Genomic DNA, 18,250 nt, shown 5'->3' with positions numbered 1-18,250 from the left:
TCTTACTGAATTAACGGGTGCTTGCTCTCTTGTAGATATGTTTAGGATTCCAGCCCAAATTTGATTTGATTAAGATCACTTGTGCTATCTCAGATCTGCACCCATAAAAAAGTTTATGATATCTCCCAGTATTAAAAGATACACTAAATCCAGAAATGTGTGTTTATGTGTGCATTTGTTTTTGTTTTTTTTAAAAAGCATTATTTGTGTCATCCAAGAAGTGTGCATGCACACGAAAGCTCATACCAAGAACAAACTTAGTTGGTCTCTAAGGTGCTACTGGAAGGAATTTTTTATTTTATTTTGTTTATTCTCTAAGGAGTTCGAGATATTTTATTGTTGATGCTAAACTCAGTATTTTAATGTTGTTTTCAGCACTCTATTATTTATTCCTGGAGCCATTATGTGGCCTACTTTTAAAACCTTTTAAGGGACATGGGGCTTTGTTTACAGGTAAAAGACTCCTAGTTGCCCTGATCCCCTGGAACAAAACAACAGAGCAGGGTATAAATAAAAATGCTTAAATGTGCAATCCATGTTATCTTTGAAACCACCCTGTGAGGTAAGCTACCTTGAGAGAAAGTTATTGGCCCATGATCCCCTAAGGAGCTTCATGGCTAAAGTTCCTCTCCACCACATCTAGATATCTATTAGGTAGATATTCTGATCATCTTTATATTTTCAGGATTTTGTCAATACCAAGAGTCGGAAACTCTGTTTCCTAAGAGTTTATCCTGCCATATCTGTGTGAGTGACTCTTATGCCACACTGTGAGGTTTGGAGCTTTCAGGGTTAAAGAAGCTCAACAGTTTGCCCCTCCCACAGGGAAGAGGATGTGTCACAACATCCGGGGTATCTGCTGTATGCGATGTCTTTGTGATTTATGTGACACACCGTTTATTTCCTGGTCAGACTTACTTTCACTTTTGACAGAACCGGAGCGGAGATGTTGTCCGAGTCTCCGGGAGAGTGTCCGTGATTTATATGCTTGTAATTAAAGCTTGCTTACTTTGAAACAACCCAGACATTGTGGGAGTTTAATTGCTGGCACGAAAGGCACACATACCATTGCGCAAGAAGAAGTAAGAGGTTTGAAGTTTGAACAACTCTGCAAAAGCACTGGAGAAGCAGGAGAATGCACCAGAAGCGTAGCTGGACACCACTCCAAGTGCTAAACTGGTTTTGAGGCTTTTCCAGTTAAAACCAAAAGCCCAACACACACCAACTGTAGGCCTCATCAACCCTTAACCAAATCATGAGTTCATACAACCAAATATATGATTGTATTCAGCATAAGGTATCTCCATATGTTCTTGCTCATAGTGAGGTTAAGGGCACATTTACACCACAAACTTGAACCCGTGTAGGTTTCAAGGTTTCATCCATGAAATCTATTGGGAACGTTTTCTGAGGGTATCTGCTAGAGGCTCCTTGTTCACCACCTAGCTACCATTTCCAGATTACTTGCAAGGAAGCTTGCTGGATCATAATAATGTAAATCTTATGCAAACTTTTAATGCATGGCTGACTGGCAAAGATTTCGTTCATATGTTCGTTTAAATGAAAGCATAGTGCAGAGTCCCCAACAGCAGTCTGGGTCAGAACATGGCTTCTGGTTGGGGTGGAAGCATTTCTAGAGCAGACTCAAGACTTGCTACTTTCCAGCAGGTTCAAGACAGGTGGACACAACTACATCTCACCTACCCGCCATTCCTGAATGTCAAGTCTACACCAAAGATCTGGCAATATTTATTTATTAATTCACTTACTGCATTTATATCCCACTTTTTTCTCAAGGGATATAAAGGTGGCACACCTGGTTTCCCCACTCATTATTTAATCCCCACAATGACCCCGTGAAGTAGGTTAGGCTAAGAGTCAGTAACTGGCCCAAGGTCACCCAGTGAGCTTCATGGCCAGGTAGGGATTTGAACCCTGATCTCCCATGTCCTAGTCTGACACTCCAACCACAACACCACACTGGCTCTCTCTTAGTATGCCAGAGGCTTTGGAGCAGATGGGAGGGTTGCCCAAGGGACTTTGTTTCAGAACTTTGTTTCAGGATGAGAACAGAAATCGGGCAGTGGCTGTGCGGCGGCAGCGGGAGGCCCCATTAGCTAAAGTGGTACCTCAGGTTAAGAACAGTTTCAGGTTAAGGACGGACCTCCAGAACGAATTAAGTTCTTAACCCGAGGTACCACTATATGTACATTTTCACCCCTTTGCCAGAAGTAGAGAACTTGACTGTTTCCCTCCAGATTTCATTCTCCAAGGAACCTCATGGGTTACATGCAGCTTTTGGAACACAGAAAACTCCAATCCTCACTTCCAGCTCCTGCTGGCAGAGAAGAGTAAATGAGTTTCTTGCGGTTCTAAGCAAGACATGATGTAATATAACAGCACATTGAATAACAGGTAAAAGGCATCTCACCAACAATCAGAGGATCAGGTTTGACCGCTTTCTGTTAATGTAGCCCATTTTCTGTTAATGTGGCCCGAACTCTCAAGTAGTTTAAAATACTATAATTAATAGGCTGTTTGGTTGCCATTTCAACCAGCAGTGCTTAGCTGATTCAAAAGTGAATGGGCATAGCAGCTGAAAGGCATTTGTTTCGTGGTGTATTTGTATAACCGAAACTGCAAATTGGTCATTTCAAGACTTGCATTGCTATAATGACTCCTAAGAGGATTGCTCCTTTTCAGGGTCCTGGCTAATCTTGAACAGCATAACCTGCAACATTTCTCCAATGAAAATAGCAACATCCTATTCCATCATCATCATCATCATCATCATCACAACAGCAACAAAAACAAGGTTTAGGCTTTTTTTGAAGAAGAAAAACCTAATAAAATATGTAAGATTTTTTTTAGAACATATTCTAAATTGTTTAGAATTTCATTCAGTTTTTAAAAATTCTGCCCATTTTGTACAACATTTATTTCCAGTGCTAGCAGAGGCATGGATGTGATTTCAGGATGTTGTTTTTGGAAAGAAATATAACTTAGAGGAGGCTATAATTTCCATTATGTAATGAAAGATTCATAAGATTATGGAATGAGACCAACAGGGATGTGTCTAACGGACATCTGATTTTTGTCTTCTTCTTGTTAACTTTTTAAATATAAAACCCAACAAACCTTCATATCCAATTTGTGGGGTTGACTGCTGAATCAAGACCACACACACACTGTCACTGAACAAGCAACTGCCACTCTGTGTACTGACAATGCAACTTCAGAGGTCATCCTCTCCATCAACCCACAAGCAAGTGATGTTAAAACTGGCAGCCCCCAATCAGGTAGGGGCAATTCTTTCACAAAGCACCAAGTAGATCAGGGATTGTTCGTTCTGTAGAAATGATTCATTCTGGCATATTTATTAATCTCAGAAACTGTATACGGCTTTTCGGGGTATATATTTCCCCAAGGCAGCTCACATTAAAAACAATGGGATGCATTCTATATGTACGCAGCATCTGCCAAACTGAGAACCATCACAGAACAATGGTGTAGAAGCCTGTAGATAATCTAAGATAACCTTTACCCCAAAGTGGGGTCTTAATGCGCTAGCATTGTCATAATGGCAATGCAAAATGACCTCTCTCCTACAGATGAACGCCTATCATCCCAGTGGAAGTGTGTTTCATAGGCATGAGTAGAAGCAACGAAGGTACCATATAGGAGCTGCTGGAAACTTATCATTTAATAGAACAACTCAGAGCAAATGAGGAGGCTGCAGGAGGAGGCAAAACAAAGCTAGTACAAAAGGAAAGTTCTTTGCTGGTGAACAGATTCATATAAAATATAAAATAATCAATGGTGGTGTTTCAGAAATGTCAATGTTCCCGTATGGCAGTAAGTTATTCTATATAAAGGATATATGCAGTGCTTTTTTCTGGGGGGACGCAGGTACCCCTAAACATTTTGTGCACCTTTGTACTTTTGTCCATTTACTGTATTCGTTTTTCCTGATTTGAACCATAAAATGGTGGTTTTCTTGAGTCGAAATGAGAGTACTCCTAAATATTTTGTTGTTGTTGTTGGAAAAAAAAGCACTGGATATATGTGACACACTCTACGCAGATTATTCCATTGATGCTAGAAAATTTTTCCTTTGAAATGCCACAAGCCACTGAAGTTTCTTCTCTCCTCCTCTTCCCTTTTTTATATATATAAAAAAGCATATGAGCATGTTGTAGTGATGTTTGGATCAGGTTAGAGACGAGGGAAATTTAATAGATGTTCTCTAAAATGCTGAGGAGTGTGAGCTGGAATTAATGTGGATCCTATTTTCATGTTCTTATTACTAAAATGTCAGTAGGCACCAGTTACATGTTTGGGAAATTCCACTGTAATTAGTTCTTCCTAGAACTTACATCCGAACTCTTTTGTCCCCCTTCCAACTGTCTGCCCTACACTCTCAAGATTATGCACACAGTGCCCTGATTCAGAGGTCTAAGAGCGGGCTGTAAGCATGTGAAAGTTTGTAAGTCCTCACAGTGGAAGGAACAAAGCAAAACAAGTTTATTCAGACAATAACAGACAGTGCTAAGGGGCATCACTGCAGATGTAAAAGCTGTTTTGTGACATAGGAAGACTAACGTAGTACAAAAGCACTAACAGCATGCTATAAATAATGGTGCAAGCAGTATACTGGAAAGACCAGTCGCCCAAAAATTAGCCAATAGAGGCACACTGTGAGCCTATGACTTAACATGTTCATCAGACCAAGAGATGCAATGTCATGTAATTGGGGATTGGGGCAGTGTGGGGAGGACAGTTGAGCTTTCTGGATGGGGGGGGGGAACGAAAATCAGAGGTCAAATGGTAGGCTGAGGACAGAATCCAGTGAAACAAAATAGAAAATTCTTTCCGGTAGCACCTTAGAGACCAACTGAGTTTGTTCTTGGTATGAGCTTTCGTGTGCATGCACACTTCTTCAGATACACTGAAACAGGAATCCAGTGAAGGCAGGAATGGGCAGGCCATGGAAGCTGGTGAGAGGTTCAGGGACCAAAGTGTGGAGAAAGAGCTCAAGAAGATTAAGGCAGGGGCTCTACTCTGACTTGTTGAGGCAATCAAGGGTGATATCAGGAAAAGGGAAGAGCAGTAACCGGGTGGGGCAGAGCACAGAGAAGAAGAACCAATAATAAAAGTTGGGCACAAGGGGATTTCTAAGCCCAGCAGAAGAGCACTGGTACAAGGGACCACTCTCAGAAGGTCCAAGATTCTGATCTGAATCTCCTTGCTACCACAACACATCCCTTGTCACCAGGTACTTGTCCACAAATAGCTCAGTTGCTTGGAGTGTGGTGCTGATAATGCCATAGTTGCAAGTTCAATCCCCTTACGGGACAGCTGCATATTCCTATATTGTAGGGGGTTGGACTAGATGATCCACAGGGTCCCTTCCAGCTCTACAATTCCACAAGCCTGTGAAATGTCACGCTTCTTCTCCATCCTTCCACAATGGTACCTCTGCACCACTGCGGCTCTTCTCCAAGATTTCCAGTCCCCATTTCCTCTTCCTTCTCCCAGTCTACCAGCCTATGATCCCTAAAAACCTTGTCATGTTGTGCTTCTATGGACCAAGTTGTTACCAATGCAATTTTCTCCTCTTTGGAGCACCTACAGTTGGAGTCTAGTGAGAGCAGTCCTGACTTGACATTGAAAGCTTTCTCTCCACTCAGGAGCAATCCTTTGAATAGCTCAGGAGCAGCATGTGATTCCAAGCCCCACTTTATCTGTCCCCTCACCCCCTTATCACGTGCAAAACAAACATATTATCATCTGCACGCATGTCAGGTCTCTTGCCATTACGAAGCTCGGGTGCTGCAAGAGTTACAAACCTGAACAAAATGGCATCACATAAAACAGAAGAATTAATCCATATGGGTAGTTTTTTCCAATCTCATCAGTGCAAAATCCACAAAGGCGTCTAAAACCTTGATTCAGCCCAGCTATGAAGCCTGCCGTTTCGATGCAGCCTCTCGTGTCTCAGTTCTGGGGGTCCCCAATACACTCACCAGTTTGTTGGCCAAGAGGGCAGCTGCATCCACCAAGTACCAGCTAGAGCTTGCTAGCTAAAGAGCCACGGCAATAACTGAAGTGGAACAAAACTGCGCTCTCCTTAATTTTCTTATTTATGTCCACACACCACACCCCAGAAAGCTACAGCTCAAGCTAGCCTTTTTATCTTTGAGGTCTTGATTCTATGGGGTGCTAAGCAACCTTGGCTCCCACAGCTCATTGAGTATTTAGGACAAACGGGCTCTTCACAATAACCCTGGCAGCCATTCAGACTTGTGCTTCCGTCCGCATTAAAGTGTTAGATACTTCCAAGAAAGCAAAACAAAACCCAGAAAGACAGAGAGACAGAGAAAGTTGCATGTAAAAAGGTCAGTTCAACTCTGAATCATTGTTGTGGCTTTGCTAAATCCTCCTAAACGTTGGTTTTTTCCCCTGAAAATGGGATCTTCTCCCTAAATTTGGTTCTGATGTTCTGGTTGATTTCGTATGTTTTAATTTTGCTGGTATTTTTTTGCTTCAGGTTTTGTTTTGTTGCTGCTGCTGCTGCTGCTGTTGTTGTTGTTGTTGTTGTTGTTTATTTTTTTAAAAAATGTGTATGCTTCATGCATCCCCCCCCTCAAAACAAAATGAAACATGGATTGAGTTTTAATTGATTTTGTAGTTATGTATTTTGGGCAACACTTCAAGCATCAGTACAACCGAGGATGAGACAGACAAGTGTTTGAAATAAATAAATAAATTTGGCTCTCTAAAAATATACAACTTGCCAGCCTTCTAGGAGGCAGACAATTAAAATAATCTGTGTTTGTTTTGTGTCAGGCTCTGCTTGAACACGTGACCCTCCCAAAAGAAAGTTTCAATGTTTCTACTGCTTCTGATTAAAGCTGCCCTAGAACGAGTCTACAAGACTCTTCTTACACCACAAAAGATGAAATAGGACTGGACCAGGGCCGAGCTGAATCCAGAATGCATCCCTCTCCCGCCCTCCCTCCCTCCCTCTGGAATTTTCCCAGTGCAAAAACTCAACAAATATACAGTATGTGTCACATTTCAGTGATCATTTGAAAACGGGTGGAGGGATTGAAACTGATAAAAAGAAATGTATTCCCATTCAGAGCGAAGGCAGGAAGCAGTACTTCCCCTCTGATTTGTCTCTGTGATGCCTTAGTCAAATCTGAGCAGCCATGTGCACTGTGACATCATAATTCTGATGCCATGATCCCTGATTGGTTGGCTCACATAGCAAGAAGATTTCAGGGAAGAGTTGAGCCAAAGTGGCATTGAACACCAATGAATAGGAGAATGCCAAGTTTGTTGATTTAAAAAGGAGGCTTTCAGAGAACATATGGGGAGGCAGACTCCCCTTCCCCCACCAAAAACTGCCATAAAAATTTGACACAGCCCCAGACTCTGCAACCATCTGGTCTCAATGCAAACCCAGTTGTATTTTTTTGCTACACTAACACTTCCCCTCTTCCCTTGCCAGGCACAGCTGTCCTACCCAATGAGACTTATTACAAATAGATCATGGGTCTGGTCCAATGACACCCCCATAGCCCAGTGGTTTTCAACCAATGTGCTGTGGCACCCTGGGGTGCCTTGAATGATGGTCAGAGGTGCTATGGGCAACACTGGCCTCTGCCCCTCTTCCATCCCCTCCCTTCCTCTCAGGTCTCTGCCTCCCAAAGGCCTGCACAGCTGTTCGTTGCAGGAGCCCTGGCTACACGCTCCCCAGGTGAATGGTGCCTCTGGGGCTGGCCAGTGGGGTGCTTCCCAGGCCCCTGCGGGGCAGTGAGGAGACGGGGGCAGCTCAGAGACGCAGAGACCAGCGACAACAGCTGCAGCTGCCCAGAGGACTCCCAAGGAGAGGGGATTGGAGAGGAGACCGAGAGAACACTCAACAAGGGAGGGTGTTTGAAAAGGGGTGAGGGGCTGCCGGCTCTGCAGGCAAGGGGTGACATAACTGGGTTCCTGAGCCCCACAGGGGTGCCGCAGAAAGAATGCAGTTGGTTAAGGGAACCATGCACCCAAATAGGTTGAAAACCTTTGCCATAGCCTATTGAAGCTCAATCAGACTAAACACTCAGAGCAGAGGTGCACTGCACACATTCACCGATGCCTTACTCTCTGTCCTACAAGCCAAGCAGAGGATGCAGGTTTTGTTTTCATGGTGCAAGCTTGCAACCAGCTTTTGGAGCAGTCACACTGCAGCCACACTGCTTCCTGACCCAGGGAAGAGAGGTGCAAGCAAATGTCAAAGCAGTGCCCAAGATATTACTTCTTATGCAGCCCGTGGCCACCCCACTGCCAGAGACCTTTGTAATGATGCACTGGTTTCTGCGCTGATCTCCAATATCACAACTATCTGTCTGGAGAGAAATCCTTTTATCTTCCTTTCAAATTGCCAAGCATCCTCTCCCAAGGAAAATCACAGAGGAGGAGGCAGGGTTGCCTGCACCAAAAGCAGCTCCTGGGGTGCCACTTTTCACCTGGCAGGTGCGTGTCACCCTCACAACTCATGAAAGAATGACATTGGAGGTCCCCTCAAGAGGTCACCCTGGAAGAGAGAGAAGACACTGCAAGAGAGAAATGGCACCTTACAGGTCCTTCCCGTCAGGGATTGGGCAAAGGGGGCTGAAGAAAGGGAATGTGTCACATGGAGTGCCCAGGAAGAAAGGAAAGTACTGAATATCTCTGAAGAAGTGCACATGCACACGAAAGCTCATACCAAGAACAAACTTAGTTGGTCTCTAAGGTGCTACTGGAAGGAATTTTTTATTTTATTTTGTTTTGACTATGGCAGACCAACACGGCTACCTACCTGTAATCAGACACAGCAGTTTTGTTTGGGAGGAGGGCTAATGAAAATTGAAAGTTTTAAGGAAAAGCATAAACTATAGAAACAGTATGCATAGCACACTGCTCATGGTAAATTGCTTGCATAATATGCTTGCAGTATATTTATCTATTGAAAGCATTTGTTCAATCAAAAATTTCCTGGGCAGTTTTACAGTTGCTCAGAAAAACAAAAAAACAAAACCCACAAGGATTATTTTACTATACTACTCATGGTGTTAGAACTACATTTTACTTATCTGTATTTGAGTAATACAATGGCATGGGTATTTGTATATTCCTCTTGTACAGTTTCCAGTTGGGTCATCCCATTCAGACAAATTGCTGGAACATCTCAGCATGAATGTGTTTCCATCCCATCCCATTTGTATTCCAATGACTTACAGCTTCCCATCCCATCCATTCTGTCCCTCTGACATCTCTTCCTGAATGTCTTGCTGCTGCAGTCCTCTCCCAAAGCTGTCTCAATGGACGCAGTGTTCCACTTCGCTCTTTTCAGGGCAGCACAGGCAATGCACTTTCTTCTAAGCCATAGAGCTCAGCTTTCCCAGGCAGGAAAGAAGTGCAAAATTTAAGGAGAAGCATTCACAATGGATAAAATCTCAATTACTTGTCCTGAAGTGATGCTGAATTTGCTTGTCCTTATCTGACTCTTCATCCATCTGTCAATTTAATATTTCTGAACACATTCTCAATGAGGTCTGATTAATATATTTCTGCCAAAAAAAAAAGTTCCTCCATTTCCTGGCAACAACAATGTTCAGAGAAAGTCTAACAAGCAGTGTTCTCATAGGTTTTAACTAGGTTCTATTACAGTAGGTTGGTTTCTGCTGCAAAATATACATAGGTCTGTCCACATATTCCGTTGTCAGATGCTCGGATCCAGCTACTTAGCAGTTCACTCAGCCTCAGAGATAAGAGAAGGAAAGAATAGCAAGTCTTTTTCTCAATGGTACTGGTAGGATTGGTCAAACGATATTGTATCATGTCCACAGTCGCTGAACCAAGATCTTTTATATTACTTAAGCAATTGTTCTGCATGATATTAAAACTAAGAATTTGCTGCAAAGTTTCATCTCTTAACCCCCAATGGCAAAATAAATCATTTTACATTAATTCGCATATCGGAGCCTGGAGCCTTAGGTATACACACTCATTTCACAGTCTGAAAGGTCATAAAACTTTTATTTATTTCTTTTACCATCAAACACTGTGCAGCCGAAGGTTTGTTCAAAATCCTAAACTGTTTTCATTCTTCGTTTGCAAATGTGCAAGCCAAATGCTCTCTAAGGTCCATGGTTAAAGATCAGGTTCTGTTCGCTTTGATTCTTGTTTAATGTGCTGAGTATTCGTAACATTTTCCATAGAGAGTGATGTCAGCCTTGTTATGTCTATACTTAGCAGTTCTGTGTGGAACTACAGGTGATATGTTGGAGTTTTGTAGGTAACATTTCTTGAATACATGACGGTGTTCGGTACAGTTGTACCTTGGGTTCTCAAATGCCTTGGTACTCAAAACAACTTGGAACCCAAACGCTGCAAACCCGGAAGCAAGTGTCCTGGTTTGCAAACTTTTTTCGGAAGTCAAATGTGCTCCGTTTTGAGGTTACGCTTCTGATTTGAGTGTCACACTTCTGTTTCAAGTGCCACACTTCTGTTTTGAGTGTTACGCTTCCGATTTGAGTGCCACGCTTCCGTTTGGAGTGTTACGCTGCGGTCTGTCTGTTTTTGCTATTTATTTTGCGTTTTTGTTTTTGTGGCTCTCTTTTTTGTGTGACTCTTTGGAACCCAGCTACTGATTGATTGATTGATTGTGTGGCTGCAGTACATTGTTTATTGCTTTCATTTTATGGATCAATGGTCTCATTAGATAGTAAAACTCATGTTTAATTGCTGTTTTAGGGGTCTACATTGATCTACATTGGCTCCCAGTACATTTCCGAGCACAATTCAATATGTTGGTGCTGACCTTTGAAGCCCCAAACGGCCTCAGTCCAGTATACCCGAAGGATCGTCTCCACCCCCATCATTCTACCCTGACACTGGGGGCCTTCTGGCGGTTCCCTCCCTGCAAGAAGCCAAGTAACAGGGAACCAGGCAGAGGGCCTTCTCAGTAGCAGCACCCGCCCTGTTTTAGGGGTTGTTTTTAAAAGTCTGGAATGGATTAATCTATGGGAAAGCGCGCCTTGGTTTTGGAACGCTTTGGTTTTGGAATGGAATTCTGGAACGGATTAAGTTTGAGAACCATGGTACCTCTGTAATAACTACCTTCACTTTCCATTCTAAAAACATTTCTCTGCTTTTTCTGCAGAGGCATGTGAGCGGCAATGTAGTTTCTAAAGCCTGCCGATATTACCTTTACAATATCATGCTCTATATGTTTACAAATATATAGAGAGGGCAGCATTGGATTGAAACTATGATTCGTTTCATGGGGATGGTCATACTTTGAGTGCAATCCTATTCATGTTTACATATCTCTTGCTTGGACTACTGCAACGCGCTCTACGAGGGGCTACCTTTGAAGGTGACCTGGAAACTACAACTAATACAGAATTCAGCAGCTAGACTGGTGACTGGGAGCAGCCGCCAAGACCACATAACACCGGTCTTGAAAGATCTACATTGGCTCCCAGTACGTTTCCGAGCACAATTCAATATGTTGGTGCTGACCTTTGAAGCCCCAAACGGCCTCAGTCCAGTATACCTGAAGGAGCGTCTCCACCCCCATCATTCTACCCTGACACTGAGGTCCAGCTCTGAAGGCCTTCTGGCGGTTCCCTCCCTGCAAGAAGCCAAGTAACAGGGAACCAGGCAGAGGGCCTTCTCAGTAGCAGCACCCACCCTGTGGAACACCCTCCCACCAGATGTCAAAGAGAAAAACAACTACCAGACCTTTAGAAGACATCTGAAGGCAGCCCTGTTTAGGGAAGCTTTTAATATTTAACAGACTATTGTATTTTAATATTTTGTTGGAAGCCACCCAGAGTGACTAGGGAAACCCAGCCAGATGGTTGGGGTATAAATAAATTATTATTATTATTATTATTATTATTATTATTATTATTATTATTATTATTACATTGCAGTTTAATGGGACTTAATCCTGAACAAACAGGCACCCATAGGATTGTGCTCCATCAATATTATGGAATTCTTGCGTGGCACCACAGCCAGTGAGATGTGGCAATTGGTTCTTGGCAGGAAGACTTGGATTCAGATCCCTGCACTGAATGACTTTGATCCTTTCAATATCTCTCTCAGCCTAACCTACCTCAAGCAAAGGTTATTGTGAGGGCATGTGGAAATGTAATAATTGTATATATGCACAGCCTTGAGCTGCTTGGAGAGAGAGAGAGAGAGAGACGCAAGATACCCATGTAATAATTAATAATGCCAAATTATTTCTTTAAAAAGACAACAATCTCTTTGCTGAGCTTTGCGGTGTATAATTGTTGGCTTTGTAGTGAGCAAATAGGAGGTGACCAAGTCAGCGGCTCCACCCCTAATTAGTTTTGGATTGGAATAGGTTTGCTTTATAGTGTTCTTATGTCAGCCAGAGACTCTCTTTATTCCTCCAAGGCAAACATGATGAAATGAGTGAGCAGATCTTATCGCAAAGGACTTTAACTGGGATATCTAAATAACGCATTAGAAATAACAGGCACAAGAAAAAAATCAGTCTAAACCGGCCTTGAAGTGGTTTTATTGCCATTAAGCAACTGCTGAAGAATGTTTTGGGAAACAAAAAGTTTCTTGGCCTTCCTTATAGATACAGTTCACCTCCGAGAAGTTAATGTGTTACACTCTAATGTTTTACAGTCTATACAATTTATTACAGATTAACAGTTTTGAAATGCTTTGCTGGAACACAGTCCCACCAAAGTGAGATGAATTTATGCCAGGAGTACACCTTTAAGATTTTTTCTTTAACTCTTATGTGCTGTATGTGAATTGAAGAATCTCTAGCCTGTCTTGAAATGGTGCTTCCTGTTTTGTTTTTTGTTTTTTTAAGGAAGGCTGGGCCTACAACAATCCAACACATCCAATGTCCTATCAAGATTATCATGTCATTCACCCAGTTTGAATGGACTAGACGCTGAGTCATAAAATGGTCATTCCACACGTAGTCTCAGGTGTCCAGTTCAGCAGCCTAACTCAGGTATTCAACAGCCAGGTCACAAAAAAATATTGAGGCTTTTCATACATGCAACCAGCTTCCACGGGATCATCTCCTCGCTGTCCCTGAGTGCAACAGTTATCTTTTGCTCCAAACCTTGTCTTCCCTGGGCTATGATGCTCCTGGTAGCAGAGATTAAGAATTTGCTGGGACCCCAAAACCAGCAAATGGCCTACTCCTCCAAGGACCCACCACTGCTCTTACTCGGAATGGAGAACCCAAGGAGTTTCAGGAAGAACTTTCTGACAGGGAGAGCTGTTCAACAGTGGAACGGCCTCCCCCGGGAGGTTGTGGGCTCTCCTGCCTTGGAGGTTTCTAAGCAGAGGTTGCCTGGGCATCTGTCATGAATGCTTGAGTTGAGATTCCTGCATTGCAGGGGGTTGGATTAGATGACCCTTCCAACTCTACAATTCTATGATAGGTCACAATAGTGTGGTGAAAAATCTCTCTTATTTTAAGTTAACAGGGCACACTGGGATTACTTTGAAGGGCCCCTAAATCCTGGCAACAGAACTCCTTGATGTTCCCAGCCTCATTTCTACTACAATTGATCACATTTAGGCAATAAACAGAAGGTATCTGTGGATCAGTTCATGAAGGTAATTAGAGCCACTTAGTCTCTTTGCTGCTTCTGCCTCATGCTTAAATTTGCAGTCCTAGGTAGTGCTGATGCAAAGACTTCACCAGAAACTTTCGGGAGTCTTACCTACATATATACTTATATCATTAATTAAGATCTCACTAGGTAGGAGAAAGGGACGTGGGTGGCACTGTGGGTTAAACCACAGAACCTAGGGCTTGCCGATCGGAAGGTCGGCGGTTCGAATACCTGCGACGGGGTGAGCTCCCGTTGCTCGGTCACAGCTCCTGTCAACCTAGCAGTTTGAAAGCACGTCAAAGTGCAAGTAGATAAATGGGTACCGCTCTGGTGGGAAGGTAAACAGCGTTTCCGTGCGCTGTTCTGGTTCGCCAGAAAGTGGCTTAGTCATGCTGGCCACATGACCCAGAAGCTGTACGCTGGCTCCCTCGGCCAGTAAAGCAAGATGAGCGCCGCATCTCCAGAGTTGTCTGCGACTGGACCTAACAATCAGGCGTCCCTTTACCTTTAGGTAGGAGAAATTGACTGCTGAATTCACATAATAACAATGAGAAGGCATAGTTCCCCTTTCTATGTCCTTGAAGTGAAGGATCACCTCTAGAAAGACTGAATATTTTAATTAGTTTTAAAGAAACCATATTCAAATATGGCTTGTGGGGTTTGTTTGGCAAGCTGGATCAGATACCACCGGCAGATTTGAAAAGGCTACGTTCTTCAGAAACGGAGTGTGTCGAGAGTATCAAGTGGTCTATCGCCATGGAAGGACTAAGTAGAAAACACAAGGAGCGCTTGTGGCACTTGAATCTCTCTGCTTCAGAGGACAACTATCGTGTTTATTGGAGTTTGCACTCTGTGCAGGAAGCACAGATAAGAGAAAACAATTTGGAAAAGGGCCAGTAATGTTATAAGAAGTGAAAAACAAGCTGGAGGCGGTGACGTCACAAAGCATCCTGAGGAAAGTAGAAGGGGGGGGGGTCTTTGCTTCCAACAAATACTAAATGGATGAAGTTATCTTGCAACTCATTGTTAGCAAACATTCCTTAAGGGCACAGAAATCTCTATGTTTCTTTGCAAGCCAACCTGCACAGTGCACCAGCACAAGTGTCAACAAGTGAGCAACAGGTTGACGTTATTATGACCCATTATGTCCCAATGACAGCCACTGAAACTTTGGGTGTTTTTCAAACCAGGAACTCGGATCTCTTTGTTCTTACCCATCAAAATCTATTATGAGGGCATTCTTCCTACCACACACCCTGAACTGTTTATGAATTCTTCACTAACTTCCAAGTACACTTCCCATTCAATAATAAAGAGAAAAAAATGGCCATTGTCTAGCTCACTGGTACTTTTTCTTAATGCCAGAATGAGTCAAAGGAAAGAGCAAAGATTCCTGGGCAAGGATGAAGCTGCATTGCCCACAAAAGGGGTGGGCAGGGGGTGCTTGCTCTAGAGACATGGAAAAACCAATAAGCCAGCTGCAAAATAAGGCGAAAAGGCTTAATTGTCTCAATGAGACTTGTTACAAGTTGAAAGTATCTTTCTTTGATGATTAGACCAATGGTTTATTCAGACCTAATAAAATGTTAGTTAATTTAACTTTATTGTTTGTCCTTTGCTTTGATAAAGACCTGACCTGGATGTACTGAAAAACTAAGGTTTGGTGTACAACCTTGGCCAGCATAAGTTGTAGTAGGGAGTTGTAGCTGAGCAAAATATGAAGAGCCACAGGTTCCTCCCCCTCTCATGTAAAGGTTAATCATCTCTGAATGCGAAGAGATTAGGCCATGGCACATGATGTGCCCTAGCGATATGCTATGGTCTGCTATTGATGTTTGAGGAGGTCTTGAATGGCAGACAGGTCTGACTATATCCCATCCAGTGCCAGATATATGTATAAGCTAAACAAGCTATAATTTAAGGCCCTACTCTCTTGGGGGGGGATTAAATGGAAAAACTGGATGTACATTTTCAAAATATAAGATAAAAAACAAATAAAATGAAACATGTTATAGCAAGTTTCTAGAGACTAGATTATAAGTCTTTGTAAATTGTGTTTCTAAAGGAACTTTTATTATTGCCAAATGCCAATGTGTTTGCATTATTAAGTTTGTTATGAATAAAAAAATCATTTTAAGTTAGAGCTTAATAATTATTTCACTATTAATATACTTCTTCTTAATTGTATTTCACTATTAATATACTTCTTCTTAATTGTATTTCAGTTCAACAATTACTTTGATAAAATAGATATTTTGTTATGTGCAAATGGCTTTAGATACCTATTAGGTCCATAAATTACCATATAGCATCTATTCAACACAAAAAAACAGCGACATTTTGTTGTTGACAAAACACAGCTGGACATATACAAAGCCCCATTACCTGCAGTAGCTTACAGCCTTACCAAACCTAAATCCAGCCTTGATCCCACCCCCCAATTGGCTATAATGTAGAGGCTCAATCCCCAAAGTCCCCGTTTCAGGGTAAGCTATGGGGCTGATTTTTGACACTTTGTAGGATTGGACCCTACAATTCAGTTTTCATAAACATTGGTTGGAGTCCATTGTCCTCATCCATAACTCTAGCTATTAGGTATTCTGGCTTGATTTAAAACCAAGACCAAAAGCAGTCATTCATTATAAATTATTTTACCAAACACTTTACGTCCCATTAAGAATTGCCACCCTTACAGAAATAGCATTGTCCCATCAGGAGAGACTCTATAAATCACCGGCAGCTGCTCTGGCACTGCTATTTTTCATAGTAATTAAAATACTTAGAGCTGTCGCAACACCTGTACAACTGCATTCCACAAGTTGCTCAAAAGGTTCCAATTCCATTTTGGATTATTGCTATGGAAACTGCGCCGCCCTCCTGCTCCCACATAAATAAACCGAGAGACAGTCCAAATATTGCATTGAAAAGAACATTTATTCATGAGCTGTCTGGAGGGGAGGAATGAATAGAGAACAGCTGCCTCGTACCCTTTCTTCTAACACACACACAAAATATGGAGGACCCTCTCACATTAACCTAAAATCAAAAACAAACAGGCAAAATACTGTTTTCATACTTTGATCTGTATGAAACTTACCATGAACTTATCATGGAATAAATGGATGGCCAATCAGAAAGCTTGGCTTTGAAAAGAACTAGTCAAGAGTCATGAAACTGCAGAAAAATCAGTCTGGTTTTCATTGAGAACAAAAAGCAGCAGAATGAAGCTGAAGCGTTGCCCAGGTGTGAATGGAAGTGAATAGTTTCTCCATTATAGGCACCATGAAAGTCAATATGATTTAATGCATGGTGCCTTGTAGCAGCTAGAGAAACCATTGGATGTTTGAAATATAATCAAACAACCAGTACAAGGCAGCCTAGTAGAGGTCCTAGTGCTGATTTTCTGATGTCAAAATTCACAGTGGGACAAAATAAGAGCACTGTAAAATTTAATGTGTGTTTATTTCTATCATGTAGGCCTGATGCAATTGCTAAACACCACAATCAATTTGCCACAGGACCATTTTTGTTCGTCTGTTCTTGTTTTTTTTCATTTGGGTAACTGGCAAGCCGCTCCAGTATCCCTGCCAAGAAAACTCCATGGACAAAGACAACAGGCATATAAAAGATATGACGCTGGAAGATGAGCCCCTCAGGTCGGAAGGCGTCCAACTTGCTACTGGGGAAGAGCGGAGGACAAGTACAAGTAGAACCAGAGCTGATGAAGCGGCTGGGCCAAAGCCGAAAGGACGCTCAGTTGCGGATATGCCTGGAAGCGAAAGGAAAGTCCAATGCTGTAAAGAAAAGTATTGCATAGGAACCTGGAATGTAAGAACCATGAACCTTGGTAAGCTGGATGTGGTAAAAAATGAGATGGCAAGAATAAACATTGACATCCTAGGCATCAGTGAACTAAAATGGACAGGAATGGGCGAATTCAGTTCGGATGACTATCATATCTACTACTGTGGGCAGGAATCCCGTAAAAGAAATGGAGTGGCCCTCATAGTCAACAAAAGAGTGGCGAAAGCTGTACTGGGATGCAACTTCAAAAATGATAGAATGATTCTATGAAGACTTACAACACCTTATAGAAATGACACCAAAGAAGGATGTTCTTCTCATTATAGGGGATTGGAATGCTAAAGTAGGAAGTCAAGAGATAAAAGGAACAACTGGCAAGTTTGGCCTTGGAGATCAAAATGAAGCAGGGCAAAGGCTAATAGAGTTCTGTCAAGAGAACAAGCTGGTCATCACAAACACTCTTTTCCAACAACACAAGAGACGACTCTACACATGGACATCACCAGATGGGCAACATCGAAATCAGATTGATTATATTCTCTGCAGCCAAAGATGGAGAAGCTCTATACACTCAGCAAAAACAAGACCTGGAGCTGACTGTGGCTCAGATCATCAGCTTCTTATAGCAAAATTCCAGCTTAAACTGAAGAAACTAGGAAAAACCACTGGGCCAGTAAGATTCAATCTAAATCAAATTCCTTATGAATACACAGTTGAAGTGAAGAACAGGTTCAAGGATTTAGATTTGGTGGATAGAGTACCTGAAGAACTGTGGATGGAGG

The 18,250-nt window shown here is 42.3% G+C and overlaps 1 protein-coding gene across 2 annotated transcripts in view; it reads right to left on the bottom strand.

Annotated features, from left to right (window-relative positions):
• Positions 1–18,250, bottom strand: part of KCNJ16 (potassium inwardly rectifying channel subfamily J member 16) — a 46,718-nt gene that overhangs the window by 10,698 nt on the left and 17,770 nt on the right. Inside the window, exon 1 of one of the 2 annotated variants that reach the window (XM_033138919.1) lies at positions 6,027–6,275. The exons of the other annotated variant lie outside the window; for it this stretch is intronic. The gene's annotated coding sequence lies outside the window, so the exon portion shown is untranslated. Of the gene's footprint in view, positions 1–6,026; positions 6,276–18,250 lie in introns of those variants that run through there. 2 annotated transcript variants of the gene reach the window in all.

Source organism: Lacerta agilis, chromosome 2 (assembly GCF_009819535.1).
Source record: "Lacerta agilis isolate rLacAgi1 chromosome 2, rLacAgi1.pri, whole genome shotgun sequence".
Classification (NCBI taxonomy): domain Eukaryota; kingdom Metazoa; phylum Chordata; class Lepidosauria; order Squamata; family Lacertidae; genus Lacerta; species Lacerta agilis.
Note: the sequence above shows the minus strand (reverse complement) of the source record. Positions and strands in the feature narration are given on the sequence as shown.